Consider the following 24,098-nt stretch of genomic DNA (forward strand, 5'->3'; position numbering starts at 1 on the left):
GGAAGAGAGCTGGAACAAATACTTCTCCCTGTCTAAGAATCGGCTTGCTCTCTGCAGGAAAGGCCCATTTAACCCGTGCCCTCCCTTGAGTCACTGGGTCAGTCTCTGCTGGTGAGTCGGTGTCCAGTGAACTCAAATAGTGCTGCTAGGCTCAGCCCCTACTGTGCCTGCCTTGCAGATCAGGGGGCCACTCCGAGATGGTGAACCAGGTGACACACGAGTCCAGGCCACAGACTGGCAGCACCCACAGTGGTCAGACCTTGGGAGCTCACAGAGTCCACCACGTCCAGTTTCCTCTGGCTCTGTGGTAGGGATTGGGAATGGGAGGGTTGGGTGTCTGAGGGTGGGGGGAATAGGAGGGAAGTGTTAATAAATAAAACAGGGTGGAGGGCTTCTAAAAGATTTACTAGCTAAATATTTTCCGGATGTTTTCATAGTTCTTTAAGACTGATCCAGAGGGAAGGCCAAACAGAACTCCATCTAACTGTTCCAGCGGTTCCCACCCTCAGTAGACCCCTCACACTCTGGCCTCATTCCCAGCACCACCCTGACCCCACCCACCCCCAGTTTGTCCTGTCACCATTTACTCCCCTCTTTCATCCTATTGGGAAAGAAAGAACAACCTCCTTGCTTCCTTGTTTTTAATCATATTATACGTGCAGCTGTGCAATCTGTTTTTTTCTTTAAACGAAATGTTTATTGCATATCTTCCTGAGTCAGTAAGTGTACCTAAAGCATTATTTTTAGTGTTTGCTATTCGTTCATTGTGTGGATGAACTATTTATTATTTAAATCCCCTATCGATGGACACTGAGGTTGCTTCCTTCCTTTTTTTTTTCTCCTATTATCAGAATCACAGAAGCTGATGTTCCCTGTGATGGCATCTTTTTGCACTGCGATCACTTTCCTGGAAAGAAGGGTGTGGTGCCAATTTTACAGCCCTTGGGAATGCCTGATGTCCCATTCCCTGGCCAAGACTGGGATTTGTAGGCCTAAAGGGAGTTCTTAGTGAGATTTGTTGCTACCTGCAAATAGTGCTGTCTCTGCCAGTGGGGGCTCATGCCTGTTTGTGGGGTACATAGGGTATCTGGTCTCCCTCCTTTGGGATTTGGTAAGGACCTGTCATGGAGGTTGTGTTGCCTCTAGGGCTTTGTTCTGTGGGTCTCATTCAGGACCTGGATGTGTGGCCCGAGGCCTACAGTGTGAGTGAGGGCCTGTCTGCCCTGGACCGTCCATTTCCTTGTTCACCTTTGGACTGGCCTTTCCTTGTCGGAGGCTTGTACAGGGCCCCGCCATGAAGGGCCGGTTGGAGCCCGGAGCCGTGCGGGGAGCCCTCTTGGACACAGTGACCGCTCTGTTTCCTCCTCCATCTCACCAGTGGCCTCCATTCACTGCAAGGAGAGTCACGCATTCCCCCTTGAGATAAGAATAGAGCCTGACTGTGCCCCAGGACAGAGTCCAGCTTCTTCAGCTGGCCCTCCGAGCCCTGGCAAGGGCTCCCAGATGGTACTGGCATGAGTGGGCCCTGGCTGCATGCCCCGCCGGCCACTTGTGCATTGTGTGGCTGGGACACTGGGTACAGTGTACATGGGTGGACCCTGCTCCCCCTTCCCCCACTGTCTCCAGGCTCTGCTTAGGATGGAGGGGCCTGGTCTGGAATCTGCTGTCCCAGGGCTCTGCTGTGCCCCTTCCCTTCCCTGGGGCCTCCGACTCCACCCTCCAACTTGGAGAACTCCCAGGAGCAGCCACACCTGTCTATTCCAGGAAGAGGGGAATAGAGCTTTTGCTTGGAGTGGGTAGCCAGCTCTAGGAGAGGGCCAGCGGCTGGGTATTGAAGGCCTGGGGACCCCAGTGGCCTGTTTCTGCAACCGCAAGGGACAAGAAACAGGAACCAGCAGGGGCCACAAATGTTGTGAGTGCCGACTGGGTGCTGGGGTTTCCACCCTTCGCTCCACCTGTGTCTGAGGAGGGAGCTGGACCAGTCCTGCATCAATTCAAGAGCAGGACAGGTCAGGCACTCGTATTACCCAGCCCGTGGGAGCAGTGTGTTCCCGGCTCTCCTTATGATCATTGTGGGTGATCCCTAGTGTACTTTTTAGCTTTCAGATTCTAAGGTGACGCTTCTCAAAGTGTGGTCCCTGGACCAGCAGCCTCTGCACCAGCATCGCCTGGGAACTTGTTAGAGATGCTCCCCACACTCAGACCTGCTCCATGAGAAACTGAGTCCCCCCTCCTCTCCATCTGTGTTTAAGGAGCTCTCCTCCAGGGAATTCTGCCGCATTCCAAAGCTTCCAGGACCACTGCTCTAAGTCGGTGTTTGAAAAACAGCTCTCAATGCTTTCCAAAGTCTGACAGGTAACTCAGATGAGTGTTGAGGGCCACCGACGCCCTGGAGGGCATGTGCCCCATCTAAAGGCACTCAAATCAAGAGATATACAAATATTTGTTTGTGTGAACATGGAGACTCCCATTTAGCCTTAAAAAAATAAATCTGCCACCTGCACATGTTCACCTATTTCAGTTAGTTCTATAACCGTGTGAGGTAGCATTTTGGGTATATGGGTGAAAAAAAGAAGGCTTGTGGTAAATAACTTGTTGGTGCAGTGGAGATGTGATTGGGAGCTGGGGGCTTTCCATCCTCGCTTTTGTGTTAAACCGTCAAACATCAGCCCTAATGTAGGGGATGGGGCTGCCCCTTCTGGTGGGGAGCTCCTGGTGAGCCAGGCCCCAGGTGGCTCCTTGCCTGGTCTGAGAAAAGGAACGTGTTTTTTGAACAGGGCCACACACATAAACTTACGTGTTTGGGACTGTGCCTTGAGTGAAGGACATCTGGGTCCTCATCTCAACGTGTTGTGTGCCTAGGAGAGTGGGGAGGACGTAGGTGGATAAAAGATGCTGGAGAAAGCGCCATTTATGTACAAGTCTTCAGTGAGCAGACAGGGTGAATGAAAACACAGTGGCTGACTGTGTTTGAGGCTTTAGGAGTTTCCGAAGCACCGTCCTCTGGGTGTGTCTGGGAGAGCGGTACCATGACTGTTTACAGACGACGAGAAAGCACACCCCAGGGCATTCGGGTCCTGCAGCAATACGTCAGTCGTGTCCACTGACGTTCTTCTCTCTCCTTCTTGCCACCTCTGAGGGCTAGGGTCCTGACACCATTACGAAAGTAGGGCTTTGACTAGTGCTGTATGCGTGTGGCCTTTGCATGGCTGGCTTCTTGGTCAGATCTCAGCGCCACGGCCGTGGGTGAGAGGTCAGGAAGGCTGTCATCACATGCTTTTGGAGGCTTTGCGTCAGGTGCCACAGAGCTCCAGGAAGCTATGGACCTCCTGCCTTCCCCCATGACAACTCGCCGCAGTGGTTTCTGAGATGACTGTGCTGTGCTTGGGGGAGGCCTTTGCTGGGGTGCCCATGGCACCTGGGATTCGTCTCGGCTTCTGACACTTAGTCGGGAGGAATGGGTTTGGAGGAGCAGATGAGAGAAGTTGATGAGGAATATGTAACCAATCCAGTGGTATAAGGTTAGATCTTCAATACCTCTGCACCTGTATTTCTCATACTTTCTCAACCAATAAATGGGCCTATTGCCTCGTAGGTGGATAGAACATTTTAACTCAGATTTATCGATTCAAAAAAATTTAATAATAGACAGCATTTACTATGTTTCAGGCACCGTTCTAAACAGTCATTTAATCCTCACAGCAAGCCTATAAATATTGCCAGGCCCATTTGACATAGGGGATACCTGAGTCACAGAGAAGTTAAATCATTTCTTCGGTGTCGTCCAGCTACTAACAGGGTTTGGACCCAGGCCATTTCCCTCCAGAGCCCCTGAGCTAAACCACTACATATTCCTTCCTTCTGTGTCCCCATCCCATAGAGGGGAGGGAAGGACCCCTCCAGCCCCTGCAGTTCTGTCACTACTGTCATCCTAGATGTATCTGCACACCCAGTTTGAATAACTAGGTGGTTCTGCACTTTGGGGTCCCAGCAGGCCTTTGCGTTCATGCGGCCATTGTGAACGGGAGGAAAGGATGAGGGTGGGAGGAATAGTCGGGAAGAGGCATCCGCGCCTCCTGTCTCTCCATGCCTCCTTCCTCCACGCCCAGCAGCCCGCCTGTGCAGCTGCTGAGGTGTGGAGGGCTCAGAACAGCCTGGCTGAGAATCAGCCTGTGCTTTGAAGACCTTCCACTCCTGGTCTGGGGTTGAGTCCCGGTCCAGCTGAACCACTGGGGGAGACACAGTATTGGGAAGGGCAGGAAAAGCAGTAGTGCCTCATCTTCTCAAGTCCCCACAACTCTGCGGGGAGATGAGATTGGAAGAGTTTACGGCAGGGCCTAGGGAGGTGGATGGCAGCTGGACCAGCTCCTGGTAGCTGTTCTTTTCATTGGTGGCTGTGTTGTCCCCTGGGGCTTGAGGCCAGCATTGGTCCAGCTGGCTCACAGCTGGATGTGGGGTGGGAAGAAATGGAGGGTCCGGAGGCCAAGAGACTGTCAGGGGGGTGCACCAAAGGTCGGCCTGGACTTTCCTCCAAACAGGAAGAGCCTTTGTGCTTGACTCACTTGTAGTCCTCTGGTGGTTAGTGCTGCTAAGAGAGTTCCCAGTTGTACTCAGAGGTGTGAGTTTGGTCTCCTAGGTGTGACATCCTCCTCTGCTCATCCTCTGCCCCTAGGCTGTTGTGGCCCCAGGAGTGAGCACAGCCAGGCAGGAGGAGGCAAAGCCTGCCCAACAGAGATGTTCAGATCAGAGGAGACGGCAGCCTGGCTGGCCCACTCAATATTGTGGTTGGTGCTTCTGGAGAAGATGTTGGGTCTGAAGGATGGAACAGATGTGGTAGTTGATAAGGCCCTACCACCAGTAGGTGCTTTGGGATAGCAACCTGGCAGGGTGTGAAGGGCGTTCTGTGGGCAGCTTCCACGGAAAACACTGAGTTGTGGTTTCTGATAGCTGAGAAGAGAGCATTGTTAACTGTCGTCGTAGTGGTGACGGTGGTTGGGGGAGAAGACATGAAGTAGGAGGAACGACGTGGGCCGAGGCCCTAGACCAAGAATCAGACCGTCTCCAGAGGGACCTGCATGCAGCACTTGGTTCCAGCGTGTTTTGTGTTTCAGTTTGATTGGCACGCTGGCAGGAGTCCTATGAGACCGTGAGTTTCTGCTCATCCATAACCCTTCTAGAACTAGTTGTCTTAACTTCTGTCTCCCTGAGTAAGATGTAAGCTTTATGAGAGTAGGCAGCACCTGGGCAGGCCTATGGTGAATGAACGTTCAGTAACTATTTGATGAAGTAAGTTGATGAATGAATGAATAGCAGAAGGAAGGAAGTGAGCAAACAAGCTAGAAAGATCTTCAACTGTGACTTAGAAACAATTGTAATATTTTGAGCTATTTAAAATTGCCACACCCCCTGTCTACCCTAATCTCCTGATTCCCCTTACTTTACTTTTTGTTTTTCCCTCCGTCACCTTTTAATATTTATTATGGTTTACTTACTTATTATTTTTATTGTCTGCTCCCCCCCTGGTTGCTCCCCCCTTGTGAAATGAATGGTACAGGTGTTTTTTTTTTTTTCCTTCTGTTTCATTCACTGACGTGCTCCAAAGGTTTAGAAGCAGTGCCTGGCAGTTGGTAGGTGCTCACTACATATTTGTCAAATGAATGAATGGATGAAAGTGCCCAGGAAGCACTCACCTTGTGCCATCTGTCCCTGGGAACGTGCTGGCAGTAGACACGGCATTTGAACAGGTTGCCTGTTGTGCTTGTATCCCGTGGGTGGGGAAGACCTGCATCCCCTGAGAGGTGCCCACACAGCCTGGCCGCCTGCCCTTGACCCTGCTTTGTCCTCAGGATTTACTGGGCACCTGAAGTAGCACCATGCTGAAACTGCACAGCTCAGACATAGAAGGATTTTCCAGACTCCATGGCAGGGCAGTGAGGGCCCCAGGGCAAGCTGGAGAGCCCACCAGGTAGGAGTGGAGCTCTTTGCAGCTAAGGATTTTGGAGCCTCTGGTAGGACTGCATTCCTGAATCGCGCCCTGCTCCCCTTCCTTGCTCCACAATCAGTTCCTACCCTATGGGCTGTGAGAAGTGGAAAAATGCCTCGTTGAGAAATTGAGGGCTAAGGCAAAATCCCTGTTTACTCAGCTTCTATCTTCTTGTTTTGCAACTAGTTTCCGATTCACAGACTTAATCCAGGGTAGTCACGGCCATCTCCACACCTTGTGCACATCCATTACTCTCAGGGTACAGTCCGGACCCAAATTCTCAGCTCCATGCTTGGGCAACAGCCCAGACCTCTGACAGCCTCCCCTGTGAGCGCCTCCAGCTGTGGATCAGCGAGTCCATTTCTAATCCTTGCTCACAGTTTTGCTTTTGACCTCCTGACTCATATATTCAGTTGCTTACTTGACATCTCCATTCATCCTATCCAAAATGTCACACCTGGTCTTTCCTCCCAGGTCTGGGCCACCCACAGCTTTTCCTACTTAGTAAATGGCCAGTGTGTCTTTCCAGCTGCTTGGGTCAAAATCCTTAACTCCGCCTTTTCTCTCTCTCTCCAGTTTGTCAGGGGAGTATGTTGACACCTCCTTCCAAATAGAATTTTGAAAAACCGAACCACTTCTCACCACCCTCCACTGCCGTCATCTTGGTCCGAGCCACAACCATCATCGTTGTACCCTTGGACTATTGCAGTCGCCTCCTGACTGGCTAGACTCCAGTCTGTCGTTTTCACATAGTAAGGCTGATCGTGTCCTGCTTCTCCTCAGATCATTCTGACGGGTCCCTGCAAAGAAGCCTCAAAGTAGCTGACAAGGAGCTACGTGATCAGGCCCCATTACAGCACCGACCACAGGTCACACTTCCCCCTCATCTCACTCATTCCTCTCCTGCAAACTGGCTCCTGGGGTGTCCCTTCAGACGCCCTGGGCACACTTCCTTGTTAGGGCCTTTGCAGCCCACGTAGCTAACTCCCTGAAGTGAGCTGAGTAATGGTCCCCCAAAGATGTCCCTGCCCTAATCCTCAGACCCTGTGACTGTGTTACTTTACATGGCAAATGAGATTTTGCAGGTGTGATCTTGAGATAAGGAGATGCTCCTGGATTATCCAGGTGGGCCCAATGTAATGACAAGTGTCCTTATAAGAGGGAGGCGGGAGGGCCAGGGGTAGGAGATTTGACAACAGAAACAAGAGGTTGAGGATGCCAGGAAGGGGTCCTGAGCTAAGGAAAGCAGGTGGCCTGTAGAAGCTGCAAGAGGCAAGGAAGCCGGTTTTCTCCTAGGGCTTCTCGAAGGAACCAGCCCTGCCAACACATTGACTTGAGCCCAGTTATACCCATTTCCGCCTTCTGAACCTAGAACTGTAAGGGAATCTATCTCAGTGTTGTATGTTTAAGCGCTTAGTTTGTGGCAATTCGGAATAGCAGCCAACAGAAGCTAATCCATTCCTTCATCTCCTTTCAGTCTCTTGCTCAGTCTGCCATCTCATCTCTTTATCCTGTACTACTGTTTCTATTTTCCCCAGCACTTATCACCTTCTAACAAAACTGGATCATTCACCTGTCTAGCGGGCCAGTTGTGGGTTGTGTGTCTGCACTCACAAGAATGGTAAGTTCCACTGGAGCACAGGTCTTTGTTTCATTGACTTGGGGCGCCCCTGGAGCACCCCAGCACCTAAAGCTGTGTCTGGTGTATGAGAGGCACTCTTATACACCAGGCAGTCAATATTTGTTGAATGAATAAATGGTTCCTTGGCCCAGAATTGCCCTCTCTTCCTGCCCTGTCCTTTGTGCTTGTGTCCTCCAAGTCTGTTTCAGTCCCTTTATAAGGTCTCTCCTGTAAGCAGCTTCCCTCTCAGGGCGCAATGGTACTTCCTGTTGATCGCTTTTATTGTGCACCCGGTGATTGCGAGCAAGCCAGCTGCTTGCGGAGCCCCACTCTGCCCAGGGCCCCCCCATGCTCCATGAGTTCTCTGGAGTAAGTCCCACAGCAGCCAGGTACTCTAGGGGAATTAGTTTTGTTTTGTGTGTTTCTTACAGAGCGTTGTCAGCCACTAAGGGACCCAGTTGAATCTGTAAACCCAACCTCTTACTTCATCAGAGCAAGATGAAGATGACCTTGAGAGGGAGGGTCTTGCTCAAAGTTAGTACTTACCATGGTCATTTCTAGAGCCCCCAGGGCTCAGACCTCCTGGTGCTTCCAGTCCCAGCTGAATTATCTGTTTGGGGGCTCCTTCTCCCCACTGCCACACCCAGGGACAGCAGGGCCTTGCTCATAGCAGGTATGGAGAGCTTGGAAGCTGGGAATCATTCTTGGCAGAGCGGTGGGTGGGTTAGGCAAGGTCTTAAAGGAAGGTGGGAGGTTCTCCCCAGGGACTAGAGGAAAAGAAGGGGTTCTTCGTGTCGTCAACAGCTTGTGTGGAGGATGTGGTGTTTGGAAGACGGAAAGGAAGAAAAGAAAGAGTAGTGAGGATGGGTGCCTCCAATGGGTCCCTCAGGCTTGGGGACCCTAGAAAGGTAGGCACATGACCAGGGAGGGAGCCAAGAAAGATGAGGGAGGCCTTCTTCCTAGAGGGCCCGAGGTTTGCTTCCCCAGGATGCAGCTGCAGGCTGTAAGGGTGACCAGTGGGCTGTTACGAAGACTCCTTCCTGCTGTCTTCCCTGGGGGGGACACATTTTGAAACACTTCCTGAGTTGGAGAGGGGAGGTGACATCTTGCCCCCATCCCTGCAGACTACTGATGAAGTGTGGCTAGTGATGAACCTACAGCTGTGTTTTTGCACCACTCCCCCTGCCTGTACACCCGCCAGTCCTGCTGGGGGCTCCCCTCCCTCCCTGGTCCTCCTGCTGCTGGCCGGTGACTCACTCAGCTCTTGTGCAACAGCCCAGGCTCTCACTCTCTGAGAATAGCTGTTTTCCTCTGTGCCATAAGCTCGGCTCCTGATTTATGTCTTTTTATTTGGGTTAATGCTTTCCACATTTAGGTCTGAAGATTAGTGTGTGGCTGGCCCATTGCTGCAACCACCAAAACCCCAGTGCCCAGCTGGGGTCTGGCATGGACAAGGCTTGCCGACAGCTCTACAGGGACTGAGGGACAGAGGGCCGTTTGGAGGTACACCTGGAGGCTGTCTTGTTTCCAGCTGGCCGGGCCGGCCTCCTTGCCTCCACCAGGGAGGCTGAGGGGTGAACACAGCCCCCACTCCTGCCTTGCCTGGGACTGTCCTCATGCTTGTTTCCTGTGAAGGGCACACATCTTGGAGTAGTTTGAAGAGGTGATTGCCCCAAGCCTGTGACTTCCCACTGAAGAAGCCTCGTCCTGGGGAAGTGAGAGGCACCAGTTGTAGGGTGTGGAAAAACGTCATCTCTGTGGTGTTACAAGCCACCACACAACACGGTGTGTGTGGTTTTGTTTTTTCTTCTTCTTCTTTTTAGAACAATAATATTACCTTTGTTGCTATGGCATTGTTGTGGGGGTGGCTAATTGGACCCCGACCTGATACAGGCTGGTGTCCGGTGCCCATAGTGATTATCAGATGTCAGCCATGGGACTTGCTTTCATTTCTTCCCTAGAGTGAGAGGCTGGCAGGGGATCATTTGCTTGTGGCTGCGGGGTACCCTGCCTTCAGAGGGCCCCAGGGATGTGGTGGCACTCTGGTCGGAAACAGGACCCCGAAATCAGGATGTAGGCATGGGGAGGACAATCCCCAGTCATTTCCAAAGCTGATTGACAGCCTAGATTTGCTGAGGTCCAGGGGTTTGGGAACTCCTCCTTGGAGGCTCTGGACCATAGGGGAGGGACACCTGCAGCAGGGAGAGGGAACAGAGGCAGCCATGGCACCCCCGGAAGCTCACGGCTGCTGTTCAGCCAGTATCCCGGGCTCGCTCCCCTGGCAGGTGCAGTCTTCCCATTGAGATCGGAGCATCAGTGCAGAAGAGTGCGTGTGGGGTATGTTTGAATCTCGTTGCCTATGCATACCCAGAAGTGTGTCTTCTCTTTGCTAATTTTACCCTTAGTCAATAGATAATATATAGATATTTGATAATCTGACCTGATATTTGAAAGGTACCAAGGAATGTCGTGTGAAAAGTTGGCCTCTCTTCACTTCTGTCTTCTACCCGTCAATTCCCTTCCCCAGAGGCAAACAAGTTCCCAGTTTCCTGTGGAGACTTCCAGAAATAATGCAGGCATTTACAAATACACGGGCGCCTTTATTTTCCTTCACACAGGGGGTATTCCCCTTTCTTTTGCACCTTGCTGCTGCTGTTTTTTTTTCTTTCTTTTAAATATATAAAGAGATATTGTGGCGTTTAGTCAATAGTAAGTGCTTCCTCATTCTTTTTAATGCCTTCTGAACTCGTTTCACTGAGAGGCATACAGGTTGCTTCGAATCTTTCCCTGTTATCTTTCCCTGTTGAGGATATCCTTATATGTTCATTCCACCCACGGGCAAGTATCTTTGAGGGATCAATTCCTGAAGTTGCAAGGCTGGAGCAAAGAGTATAAGTGTTTGTAATCTTGATAGAAAGTGCCAGATAGCCTCCGACCAAGCAGATTAGCTTGCCTGTCCACCAGCAATGTCTAGGAGTGCCCGTTTCCCCATAGCCTCCCCAGGACCGTGTGCTTTCACACTTTTTAATTTTATGTATGGAAAAGATTTGTGTCTTTGCTTTCAGTGGATTTCCTCTCCCCATCTCTCCCCCACAATTGCTAACTCCCATGGGGGGGGCAGTGATTGGCGAGGGGTCTCTCCAAGCTCCTGAGAGCCCCAGGGTCTGTCCTGCAGACCCTTCCCAGAGCAGTGGTCTGGCCCCTCTGTGGGCTGGCAGATTGTTTTACATGCTTTCAGCTCTCAAGGGAGACCTCCTTTTTGACATACGAATTTTCTGCTCATGATAACATCACTAGAATCCATTTCATGCGTGCTGCTCCCTTATCTTTTCCTACGTCTTCCTCTCTCTAATCTCCACCTTCCCCCACTACACTCCCAGCATAAGTCCTATCTCAGTTTCGTCACTGCTACTTCTGCTTTTTACTTTCCAAAGAGAGTGTCTTTTCAGTGAAAAGTCAGACTTCGGCAAATCTCTCTGGATACCATTTCTAGCTGTGTGTCTTTATACACATGCTCAAGAAGGAATTCCAGGGTAGAATGGGGGGTGGTGGCTGTGTTTCTCTCCCTCTGAGTTTTTCTCGTCAGAGGGCTGGAGGTGGAGTTGGAGCCAGAATGCTTGGAAAGACGCGATAAGCCAGCACAATCCGGTAGAATGTTCTGTGATGATGGAAATATTCTATATTTGTGCCACCCAGTCAATACAGCAGCCACTAACATGTGGCACTTGAGATATGGCTAGTGTGACTGAGGAATTGGGTCTTCAATTTTATCTTTCATTAATTTATATTTAAATAGTTACATGTGCCTAGTGGTTACCATGTTGGAGACAGCCCAGCTCTAAGCTGTGAACTTTTCAGGATGAAACTAAAAGTCTAAGAAGCAGAGTACATTTGGCCTGTGTTTCCTCAAGTCGAAATACAGCAGCCCTTCTTCCCCAAGATGTCCAAGCTGGGCGACCTGTCTGTTTTTGGAGCTCATGTGTGTTTTGGAGCTCATGTGTATTGGAAACACAGTTGGGGTCAGGCTACCAGGCCCATTAGGGAGGACCCCAAATTTTAACTTGGAATATTGGCCTTCCTTGAAGAATTTTGACATCCACAGCAGTCACTGAGTTAAGCATTGTGGGCACAGAAGTGTACAAAGAAAGCCAGCCCTGTCCAAGAGAAACATCTCGTGCTGTGTTTCAATACAGGACTTAAATACAACACATGAGTTTGGGAAATCGTGATTCTTGTACACTTAGAACTTTACCTTGTTGAAATGGATTAAGAACTACAAATTGCGAGTTACAAGAATAGTCACAGGGATGTAAAGTAGACCATAGGGAATGTAGTCAATAATATTGTAATAGTTATGTATGGTGTCCGATGGGTGCAAGACTTATTGGGGTGATCAATTTGTAAGGTATGTAAATGTCTAACCACTATGTCGTACACCTGAAACTAATATTGTATGTCTACTGTCATTGAAAATTAAATTAAAAAAAGAACTTTATACCTTATAGTGTTAAGAAGAGGAGGTGGGGGTGGCCCCGTGGCTCCGTTGGTTAGAGCATGAGCTCTCAACAAGGTTGCTGGTTCAATTCCCACATGGGGTGGTGGGCTGCAACTGGACTTGGAGGTGAGCTGTGCCCTCCACAACTAGATTGAAGGACAATGACTTGGAGCTGATGGGCCTTGAAAAAACACACTGTTCCCCACTGTTTCCCAATTGAAAAAAAAGAAGAGGAGGTGTATTCATTTCCTATTGCTGCTGTAATGAATTGACACAAACTTAGTAGCTTAAAGCTACACATTTATTCTCTCATAGTCCTAAAGGTTCTCAGTCTGAAATGAGTGTTATGAGGCTAAAACCGAGGTGTCGCAGGGCTGGCTCCTGCTGGAGGCTCTGTGTGTGGGGGTGGAAATCTGTTCTTTTTCTTTTCTGTCTTCTAAAGACTCCTTCCTTGGTTCATGGCTGCACATCATATTGCCTGTTCTCCCCGCCATTTCTGTCCCCACATAGGCTCGTTCCCTCTTTGCTCTTCTTTCTCCCTCTTGTAAGGACCCTAGTGAGTGTATTTAGGCCTCACCCTGACAATCCAACGTAACCTTCCCATCTCAAATTCTTAACTTTGCGATGCCTGCAGAATCCCTTTTGTCATGTAAATTAACATTTGCAGGTTCGCAGAATTAGGATGTGGATATGTTTGGGGGCCGTTTTCAGCCTATCGTGGGGAGTAACTTTCAATACTTGACGAAGAGCAAGTTTGTGTGACAGAAGTTTGTTAACCGAGTTGGTCACTTCCCAGGCGTTCTGAATGGGTGGAAATGGCAGAACTTGAGCAGCTCATGTTGCAGGTCTGATGTTCTAAAGCAGTGGATCTCAAATTTGGTGGGTTTCCCAGTCGCCTAGAGAATGTGGACAAAGAACAGAGGCCCGGATCCTAGCCTACTTCAGTGGGCCTGGACCTATGTATTCCTTATTAGCTTTCCAGATGATTGTGATCTCAACGAAATTTGAGAACCATTGCTCTTAGGAAAATCACACGGATTATCTGTTTGTGTTCATGTGGGAGGTGGAACTTCTTGTCTTCTGTGAGTAAGTGCCAAAGCAGGGCTGCAGACAGGAAGTGCTGGAGAAGACCAGAGGAGGGGCCAATGTCTGCAGAGGAACTGCCACCTGTGCCACACCTGAAGGCAAGAGAAGGTGTGTCTCCACCAAGAAGCAGAGAGAGTGCTACGAGCAGAGGGAAAGACCTTACTAGCAGCCCTGAGGTAGGAACAAGTGTGCCACATTTGGGGACATGGAGGCCACTTGGAGACAGAAGGGCAGGGGTACGGGATTGATTTGACAAGAGGAATATTATTAGCAAGGTTAACATGCTTGTGTTTCCAGGGTTGACTGGAAGGCAGAGGCAGGATTCTGTTTAGGGTGGAGCGGATGAAGGCCTGAACTGGGTGGTGACAGGGAACATAGAGAAATGATGCTGGTTGTGAGAGATGTAAGAGGAAATATGAACATGACATGGTTCTAACAGTCAATTAATACTAATTGAGCAGAGCGTGTTGGGAGTTCTACTCCACGGGCACAGGAGGCGGAGCTGGAATGTGGTGGCGAGCAAGACGGACAAGGTCCCTGATCACATAAGTATACTTTGGGGTGAGGTGGCGTGGTGGAGTTAGGCAATAAGCCGGCAAACACAAATAAACAAGGAAAGCATTAACTGTGGAGAGTTAAATCAGTTCCTGTGATTGGGAAGAACCAACTGGTGGCTTCTTTAGATTGGGTGTTCAGGGAAGGGCTGTCCGAGGAGGTGACGTTTTAAGCTGATGTCTAGATCCAGCCATGGGAAGAGGTGGGGGAAAGGCATGGGAGACAGCAAGTGCAAAGGCCATTAAGGAAGGACAAAACTTGCCCCATCTAAGGAATAGCCAGAATAGCACCGTCCAGAGCTTTCTGCCATGATGGAAGTGTTCTATAGCCAAACTAGGCATGTGGCCACCAGCCACATGTGATAACTGAGCACTTGAATTGTGGCTAGTAAGACTTAGGAACTGAATTCTACATTTTATTTTAGTTTTATCTGACTTAAATTGAACTTTAAATAGTCATACATAGCTACTCTCTACTGCTATTGAACAGCACAGAGCTAGAAAGTCGATGTGGCTGGAGAGAGGGTGGCATAAAAGGACATTGATGAGGTAGCTAGAAGACAGACTTTAGTGCTTTGTAAATTAGGCTAAATAGTTTGGTTTCTTTTTTTCTAAGAGGAATGCAAGGTCTTTGGATGATTTTACTTAAAGGTTGACATAATCTGATTAATGTTTTATAAGTTTACTCTGGTTGCCATGTGGAGAATGAATTGTAAAGGATGAAAAGTGGAAGAAGGTGACCAGTTAGATCACTGTAATAATATAGAGGAGTGTTGGTGGTGCCTTGGGAACTGGTGGCAGTAGTGGACATAGAGAAACGTGGGTGGATTCTAGACGAGCTTTGATGGTAGAACTGACTGTAGTGGAGACGGACCGGATGGGAAAGGCAGGAGAACTTGATCAGCCTAGGTTAGGATGGATTGTGGTGCCATTTGCTAAAATGAGGCGTGGAGAACAGGTTTCATTTGATTAGTTTTTGGAAGTGAGGAAGATGGATTCATTTTTGGATTTGTTAGAGATTCCTGCTGAGCACCCTTGTAGAGCCGCCAGGGAGACATGGGGAAAGGGCAGGACTAGAGATATGAATTTAGGGTCATCAGGAAGTAGAAGGTATATAAAGCCATGGGACAGGGCCAGGCCACTAAAGAGAGCGAGTAGATAGAAAAGTGGGGTAGAGGCAGGAGATTGCTGCAGCATTTAAGAGTGGACATAGGAGGACGATCCAGAAATGAGACTACTTGAGAACACATGTGAGATGCTATGGAAGCCAGGAGAAGTCATAGTTTCCAGAAGGAGTGAATGTTGAATGTTGGTGACTGGCGACAGACTCTAGGGAGAGTCCAAGGTGTCCTTGGATTTAGTAACAGCATGGAGGTCGCTGGTGACATTGGGAGAACAGGCTCAGTGGAGTGGGTAGGAGAGCATTAGAGTAAGAAAGTAGAGGTCGTGGCTACAAGCATCTCTTGGTAAAAATACCTGCTGTGATGAGAAGCAAAGGCGTAGGCAGGGCCTGGAGGACGACGTCAAAGGGCATTTCTCTCTCTCTCAACTAGGTGTTCTGTGCTGATAGGTAGAAAGCAGGCAGGCCACTGTAACGGGAGGGAAGGCTGAGAATGTGCCTCAGTGAAGTGTGAGGCAAGGCCATTATCTGAGAAAGAGTCTGAAATAGTTGTTTTGAAGGTGAAAACAAATCTAAGGTGTAACTATTAGCAGGGTTACTAGATGGCTTAAACTGTGCTTCTCAAACTTGAATGTGCAAATGAATCACCTGGGGATTTGTTAAAATGCAGATTCTGCATTTCTAGCAAGCTCCCAGGTGAGGCTGATGCCGCAGTCCTTGGATCCCACTTTGAGTATTAAGACTCCACAGAACTTCTGCAGCGGGAAGCTTAGGAAGACACACAATTTCCTAACATGTCCAGGAGATACCTAAAGTATTTGTCCATTGAACTTACATTTAGAGCAGAGTAGCAAGAATTCAGTGCCTATTTGAGATTTGTCGCCATCCATTTAAAGCAGGTCTTCTCAATGTTAGAATTATCTTATGTTAGAATTATAGGAACTTAAAAATAGGCCTGGGGACTTTGATTTTGATTGAAATTCTGAATTAATTGGTGTAGGGTAGATCCCAGGTACTCTCCTTCTTAAAAGTTCCACTGGTGATTCTAATCCAGGCTTGAGAAGCTCTGGTTTAAAATACCAGGTCAAGGGGATGACTGTGGGTGTAGGTGGCCAAATTGGGGTGGAGGCAGGACGGCCCTTAGGATGTGTGGACTTCTGTCTATATAAACAATTTGAATCACCCCAAGTCAGCATGCCACGGCTATTCTAGGTGCCCAGTCTTACATAGTGCCATCAAAGAAAACCATGTCAGCCAGCTGGAGCAATCTCCTCACCAGGTTGCCCTTCTGGAATCTTCACATGGTTCTGAGATGACCCTATCCGTATACAGTTCAGAGCTCCTTGGGGCATCGGGTCTACCTTATGTTTGGGGTTCATGGGTGGGGGACCCATTTGGGCATGGGGAGGAGGTTGCTCAGATGGTTCTGCCAATCCCTGCTGGTCCCAGGCACCTTCGAAAATTTCAAAAAAGGCACTCATATGGTGGGGTCCCTTGAGCCCTGAAACCTGGTCATGGACAAGGGTGAAGGAACAAAAAGGTTGAAAAACTGAGAGCCCAATTTATAAGATGTACCCTCTCATCCAGTTGCCCAAACTCACGACAGGAATCATGATGGAAGTGAGGGACTAAAGCATCTCTTCATGTGGCAAGGAACTAATGCCTCTGCAGCCAGCTGGGGGACCTGAGGTCTGTGAACAGCCCCATGAATGAACTTGGAAGCAGATTCTTCTGCAATTGAGCCTTGAGATGACTACAGCCCTGGTGAGAAACCCTGGATAAGGCTCAAGGTCTGGGTAAGCTGTACTCAGATTCCTGGCCCATAGAAACCGAGATCATAAGTATCTGTTGTGTGGAGCCACTAAGTTTTGCGCTAACTCGTTATGCAATAGTATATGACTAATAGAGGAGACATCATCAGAAGTCTTCACCTTTTGGTTTTTGTTTCCTTTCCTCTGTGTTGGCTTCATTTTCTACCTTAGCTGCCTCCTCAGAAAGATTCTCGGTAATTCCAAAAAGAAAGAAAGAAAGAAAATCAGTGAACAGTTTTCATTTTCAAGCATCACCTGCTTGCTAGAAACGCCGAATCTGCATTTTAACACATCCCAGGTGATTCATTTCCGCATCCATTTTCAAGTGGAGCCTGGGGTGACATGGTTGGGAGGTGGGGTCAACCCCATCTTAACCATATGGACTGAGAAAGGAGCAAGAATGGGACCCAAAGGGAAATCAAGGTCAGTTGATTCTAGAGGGGGGAGCATGGGAGTCTACCCCAAATGGTAACTGATGAGACAGGGAAGTGATGGAATCCTTGATGTTAGCCTGGATGGGATTTGAGAGAACTCGTCCAGCTCTCAGGCAAAGAGCGAAGCTAAATGGTTAGTGTCACAGAAGTCAATGGAAATGTCTCAAGGTATGAAGGCAAAGCTGCAAGGAGCAGGGGGAATGAGGGCTGAGAAAGGCCTGTGTTCCCTGTTTTAACTGTGAGAGAGAGCGTGTGCCCGTATCCATGCAGACATTAAGAAGGGAACATGACGGTGAGTACCCCAAGGCAGGCAAATAAAGACCATTCATAGTCTTATGGCAGGATTTTGATCATCTGAGCTAACAGGAGACAAGGTTGCAGGTTGGGCTAGAAATATAATGAAATTAATTATATAATTATTAAGGCTAGGCTTAATACAAACAACCCTATATAAATCACTCATGGCAATATCCGGTGAACCTGAGTAATTCCACCAAGCCTACTTTTAACCAAAAGTTGGTTTCCTCCTTTAGCCTTTAGAACTAAAAAGGAAGGGAATAAGCAGATCCCAACCTCCTCTTCTCCTTCCCTTTCCTTGTCTCCTATGTAGGTGCTAAGGAGCTGGGGTAACACGCTAAGGATATTCCTCAGGCTCAGCAGGAGAGAAGAGTGCTGGCCCTTCACTGTCCCTGTCATACACCTTTTGCTATGAAATGGAGGCTGACAGTTTCCAGTGAGTTGGGAGGAAGTTAGCTTATCATGCTGTCCCATCTGGGGTGTGTGAGGTTTGTGAGAGTATAGCTCTGGGGAGAAAGACGGGGCAGAGGGCACTAGATGGACTGGCACACTTAGGTGATCCACCCAGAACAACTGATACTACAAAAGTCTCAAAGATGCAGTTTTCTTTGCAAAATCAAGTGCTGTGTATGTGGGCATGTTGGCACTGTCTGCCCTGCCTGGGATGCTGGCTCTCTTCCTTATTGCAGTGTGTGTCTCTCCCTCACTGACAGTAGAAGAATCAGCTCGTGCTTGACCATGTAACTTGGCTGCTGAAGTAAGAATACTGGGGGGAAAACACATTGGAGGAGGAATTAAGAAACGCAGTTCGTTCTTCACTTTCAGCAACTGTGTGGAGAAGCCTCAGTGGCAGGTAGGAAGGAGACATCTGCCAAATCCACCCCAGGGCAGTCGAAAGATGCCTCTCTCAAATCACTTGACACTGTGACGGTGTTTCACTGACCAGGAAGGTTTACAAAGTCCCCGCTTGCTCAGGCTTCAGCGTTGATGGTGGAAAGCTCTCACGGCTTTCTGCATCGCCAGGCCCTGTAGAACCTGTTCCCAGGAGCTCCAGAAGAATGCATCCTGGCTTTGCAATAGGCTGGTGGCGCAAGTGCTGTTTGGTAAACAGGGGCGTGGCAGAGGGAAGGTTGGACGGGTGTGTCCCTAGCTCCATCTGCTTTTTCCAGTGACTCAGACTGTGCTGCTGGAAGGGGCCTCAGAGATAGATCATGAAATCCAGCAGGCTTGTTTCACAAGCACAAGGAAGCAGGGCTTACAGAAGGGCCCTGGGAGCAGTGAGTGGACACTGGGTACCCATCTCTTGCCTTCACATCCACGACCACAACTCTGCCCCTCAGTTAACCTTTTTTGATAGTTTATATTCAGGAAGAGGTGAGTGCTTGGTGTGGGGGGTAGGTGGTGGAGGGTGGCACGTGTGGCTCAGCCCTGAGCTGACCCTCATACCTTCTCCAATCCCACCTTTGACTCTTCTTCTGCCATCTTGGTCCCTGGAACAAGAAGGCCTGCCCCAGCTTAGGGAAACAAAGGCTTCCTCCCTACTTGGTGACTCAATCACCCTGTCTTCCCATTAGGTTCATTCTGTATAGTGGAATATAGAGTAAATATCTGAGAAAAAGGTCACTAAAGGGCAAAATGAAAGGGGAAAGGGCAAAGGACAGCCCCATCTGCCTGGGGTGGATGGGGAATTGCGATTAGAAGAGTTTTTGCAGCCGCTGAAGAGTTTTTGCAGCAGCTGAGGAAGCGCCTTCTGCTTTCCTGGCCAGGCTAGCCCTGGGGGCAGGTCCTGGTGCATTTCCTTCTTCTACCTCCCCAGATTCCTACTCTGGTCATTCAGGTGCTCTGGCTGCCCAGGGGAGGAGAAAGAGGGGCTAGTTCGGGGTGCCCCAGGACCTCTTGGGCAAAAGGAGGTGGGTCCCCATGCACATTTTTCCCTGGAATGAGGGCCGAAGTTGCCATATGTGTACCTGCTGTGTCCACCTGCAGAGTCGGCCAAAGGCTGAGAGTCCAAGTGAGTTTATACAGTTCTGAGGTCATGCGATTGTGAAAACTTGAAAAAGAAAGCAGCCTGGAAGGGAGCCCACAAGCTTGCTGAGACCGGGCTTGTCACTCGCACTCAGGCCCCTCCTTCACCTGATTTACATGCCCAGCTTGTTCTGGATGGTCCTGGGAACAGGGCCTATAAGGTCTCGACCTGGTCCACCCTTTAGTGTCTGAGCACCTGAGGTGGGAGAGTCTCACTTCTGCTCTGCTCTCTTCCTCCCATTCCTTTAAGAAAGTATTTATGAGGACCTCTTAGGTAAGATGAAGAGAGGATAGTGAATAACCCCTGCCATTTAAGTTTGTAGTCTTGTAGGGGAGGCCAGTTGTAAACAGGTAACTGTGGTAAACCTATTGAGAATGCTACAGGGGCTTAGAAGGACTTCACAGAGGAGAAGGCGTCTACTCGAAAAGGAGAGGATTCCCAGAGGCTGGAGAAGGAAGGGCAACGAAGACCAGGGATCAGCATGAGCCAAAGCACAGAGGACCAAGGGGGCACTTGGGAATTAAATAAGGAAACTTGCTTGAATAGTGTTTATTTTGTTTTGATTTAGGAAATGTGTGATCTGGCATGGCTGAGGGGTGGGGTGAGGGATTGAGATTCCGAGGGAAGGAGGGACGTTGTCACCTCTGAGGGACCTTTCTATTGCAAATGTGAAGAACCAGCTCAATGTTGCTTAAGCAAAGAACGGAATGTGTAGACTCTCCGATAGGCTCCAAAGATGTCAGGATAGGGTCTTTCTCACTTCAGCCGCCGTGGCCTCCCACTCGGTTTGCCAGCCCCAGTTTGGAGATTGGCAGCCGGAGATTGGCGATTCACACTGGCATCCTCACTGCTTTGAGGCACCAGCAAGGGAGCTGCTTTTTTTTTTTTTTTTTTACCAAGTACCAAGATGAAGCTTCATGGAATCAGGTGGCCTTTCAGAACAGCACTGTGGTGACGGGGATGGAATGTGCTCATTGGCTGGTGAATGGGCCCTGGCCCTGGGTCTGGGGCATGGGTAGTGTGCCCACACCTGAGAATGCAGAGATGTGGCTCCCCACAGGAAAAATGAGGCGCTAGTGCTGTGAGAAGGGACTGGGGGATAGGCAGGCAGAATCAACAGATGTGCACCACTGGTTCACCAAAATGTTGAAGGGTTTGTCGATTTTGTTTTGCTTGCTGTGCAGGACGCAGCAGAAGTCGTTTTGAACAGGTGAAGACTGTCATGGCAAACAGAAGAGGGACGGGGGAGGGGCGAGAAAACTTGGAGATACTTTGGTGGTTGAATAGATAGGATTTGGGAGATCCCCTCCTGACCTTTCTCCCAAATGTGATACTTTTCTTCTTCTTTTACCAATTCTATGAGCTGGGCCATCACTGACATCTGGATGGTAGGAACTGCAGCCGGAAACGAATCCCCAGGGAATGCTCCCTCAGGACTTAGTTCAAACTTACATTTCAGATAAACAGCCTTACAAAACTCATGGTCTTTAAAGACCACTTTGGAAGGGATTGAGTATGGGGAATTTGATAAATGGAAAAATCAAAGAAGTTGGATTTGGGGTTTGGGCTTCTGGGGGCTAGGAACATAAATATAAATATTAAAAAATATGCATGGCAGGGAGTGGTTGGGGAATGAATGGAATTTGGTTTTGGAGGTGTTGAATTCGAAGTTGTTTGATAGTGGCCTGTGTATCTGCGGAAGAACATGGTTTATCACATGAGTTGGGCCTGAGTGGGAAGTGGGGAGTGATCCATGAGGACGCACGTGAGGGACTGCAAGAGGCTGCTCTAGGGGTCATTGCCTTAGGTTGGAGAGGAGCAGCTTGTAGCCCTGTCCTCACGGCTTAGATTCCACTCTGGAAAGCAGACAATAAAAAAACTATCATGTGGTATCGGGCGAGTGAGGCTAGGACAGTTAGTACTGCTTTCCTCTCTCAGCAGACGTGCTGTTTCAGATGAGGTTGGTAAGAAGGGTCTTTGGTCACTAACATTTGAACAGAGACCCTAATAAAATAGGGAGGAAGCCTGTGGGTATCTGAGGTAAGAGTGGTCTGGTGGGAAGGAAGAGTGAATGTCCATGGGCCAAGCAGGGGACGTGCACTTGGCCTCGCCACGGCATCTGGAGTGGAGGAGGGAGGAGGCGAGATGGGAGGACGGTCAGGTCCCTGTGGACACGGGCTTTTCCTCAGAGGAAGGTGGAGATCCACTGGAGAGGTTTGATCTGAAGCATGATATGAATTTTTTAAAAAATTGTGATAAAATTTACCTAACGTAAAATGAACGATTTTAAAGTGTACAATTCCCTGGCAATTTGTTACAGTTATAATATTATGTGACCGCCACCACTGTCTAGTTCCCAAACATTTTCGTCACCCCCAAAGGAGACCTTGTATCCATGAAACAGTCACTGCTCATTCCCCCCCCAAGCCCCTCTCTGGCAATCACCAGTCTGCTTTTGATCTCCGAGGATTGTCTATTGTGGCATGATTTTTCACAGGTGTTTTAGAAGACTCACTCCGGCTGCTGGGTGGAGAATGAATGGGAGGTGGTAGCCTTAGTAAAATCCAAGAGAGCAGTTGGGTTCTTGCTGCTCCAGGTGAGAGAGATGGTTGGCCCATGCCGTGGCTAAAGGTAGAGGGAGTACAAGAAGATGGTGAGTAGGGTTTGGATTCAGGATGTGTGCTATCACCATGTAAGGCCTCTGAAAGACTCGGTTTCCACATTACATTTGACAGCGGAACCCCTTTTTTCAAGTAGCTATTCAACATGCTGAAGTGTTCCAGAAGGCACCACATAGTGGAAAGAGTGTTGGATTGAACTCCTAAGAACCCACTTTTGAGTTTTAAGACTTCAGGCCAGTCTCACTTCACATTTGGGCACTCCACATCCTCATCCAGAAACTGAGGATGTTAACCAGCTTCAAGATCCCACAATTCAGTGATTTTGTGCCAAAGGATAAATCGCCATCATTTGTGCAAATGCTGCAGCATCTTAGGGAAATTGGATGTCTTTGTGTCCGCCTACCTGGATTTCTCAACACTCTCAATAGGCTATGAAAGCCAAGAGCAGGCTGTATCTAGGGCTGGCATAATCGAGTTGGAAAGGGGACCTAAGTTCATATAGACCAATTGAGTTTCCATGAAAGTTAGCTGACTTGAAAGAGTCAAGTGCAGGAAACCTGCCTCATTGGCCTCCTGCGGATTTTAAGGGACACCCCCATTGTGGGGGTGGAATGTACTTGTGTGTCTCTATGGGTTGTGAGGTGTATTGCTATTGTAGAGATCGTTTCTTAATAATTATGAAGTTTGTGAGAGATTTATGTTTGTGTAGCAATCAGACCAAACTCAAGGTTATCCCTGTAACGACACACTGTCTTGTTTGTAATGCATTCTGGTGTGTGTTCTTTACTCTTTCTATGCTGTAATGTAAGAGTCTCTCTTTGTTTTAAGCAAAAGTGATAAAATGCAGGTGGCTAAAAGCAAAATCCAATTGTCCTGAAGGGTTTAGAATGCAAAGCAACATACTCCCCACTCCTCCCTTTCCAGCCACATGTTAGTTTTAGTTCTCCTGGCGGTTTTTTCCAAAATTTTAAAATAAAATGCTTAGATATTTCAAGATTTATTAACTTGAACATTATCTATTGTTTCCGTGTTATGTAAAATGAGGAATCGTTTACACTATGCCCTGCTTCCCCTCCTTACGTTTCTTCCCAAATGTGAGAGTTTGCTTCTTATTTTTACTTCTCCTATTAGCCAGGCCGTCTCGGACACCTGGATGGTAGGAATTGCAGCTGGAAACTGATATCCAGCGATTGCTTTTTAAGGACTTGGTCCAAACCAAGTGTTAAAATTAACAGTGTTAAGAAACTCATGGTCCTTAAAGACTTTTTTTTTTTTTTTTTTTTTTTTTTTTTTTTTTTTTTTTTACTGTGTAGTCTGCTCTTTCTATGAACGCTTGGGAGGAATGTCTTCTGGTGTTAGGGCGGGAATGGTTGTGCTTCCTCTGAGCAGGTGGCTTATTTTATCTTAAAGACATCGAAGAGCATTTAGCTAAACATTTTTGCCTCCATGTACTGGCTGCAAAGCTCTGTGCCAAATTTGGGGCCCACCTCTTGTGCTGGAAGATTGCATGGAAGATGGTCCTGACCTCACTCAGACTTCATCGTATTTTTTTCTGCTCCTATTTCCTCTTCATTTAATGTTGCACTCTAGGTATCTGGATCAGGGAAGACGTAGCATGGGGACTTTCACGAATCCTCTTCGTTACTCCTGATTATCAGAGACTGGCACTTCACTTTCCAGCTTCTGAAATAGGACCTGCTGAATTTGACGTCCCTTCTCTGCGTTTTGTGCCCACACTACACTTTCCCCTCCCCGAGCAGCCACTCCAGAAATAGGATGGCGTGGCAATCTGCCCTGTATAATTAAAGATGATTTATTTCTCTGTTAGAGACACTAGGCCATGTGAGGGTTTACCTTGAATCTGTCCCGAGTGCTGGGCTGAACTTGTAAAAAGATGTTTGATAATTAGTGCCATGTAGAGTCGCCCTCCAGTCCAGGCCTGCACAGCTTTAATGAGTAGAACTTCTTGTTGGGACACTTGGGTCCCCTTTTTCTGAACCTCTCCACGCCTCAGCTTAGGGGCTCAGAATATTAGAATGTTAATGCCAAA

The 24,098-nt window shown here is 48.6% G+C and overlaps 1 protein-coding gene across 4 annotated transcripts in view; it reads left to right on the top strand.

The window, feature by feature from the left end:
* The window catches only part of GAS7 (growth arrest specific 7), a 211,305-nt gene that overhangs the window by 47,807 nt on the left and 139,400 nt on the right, over positions 1-24,098 (top strand). Inside the window, exon 1 of one of the 4 annotated variants that reach the window (XM_033089894.1) lies at positions 13,344-13,361. The exons of 2 other annotated variants lie outside the window; for them this stretch is intronic. The gene's annotated coding sequence lies outside the window, so the exon portion shown is untranslated. Of the gene's footprint in view, positions 1-13,343; positions 13,362-24,098 lie in introns of those variants that run through there. One more of the 4 variants, XM_033089888.1, reaches the window with a different exon arrangement.

Source organism: Rhinolophus ferrumequinum, chromosome 21, assembly GCF_004115265.2.
Source record: "Rhinolophus ferrumequinum isolate MPI-CBG mRhiFer1 chromosome 21, mRhiFer1_v1.p, whole genome shotgun sequence".
NCBI lineage: Eukaryota > Metazoa > Chordata > Mammalia > Chiroptera > Rhinolophidae > Rhinolophus > Rhinolophus ferrumequinum.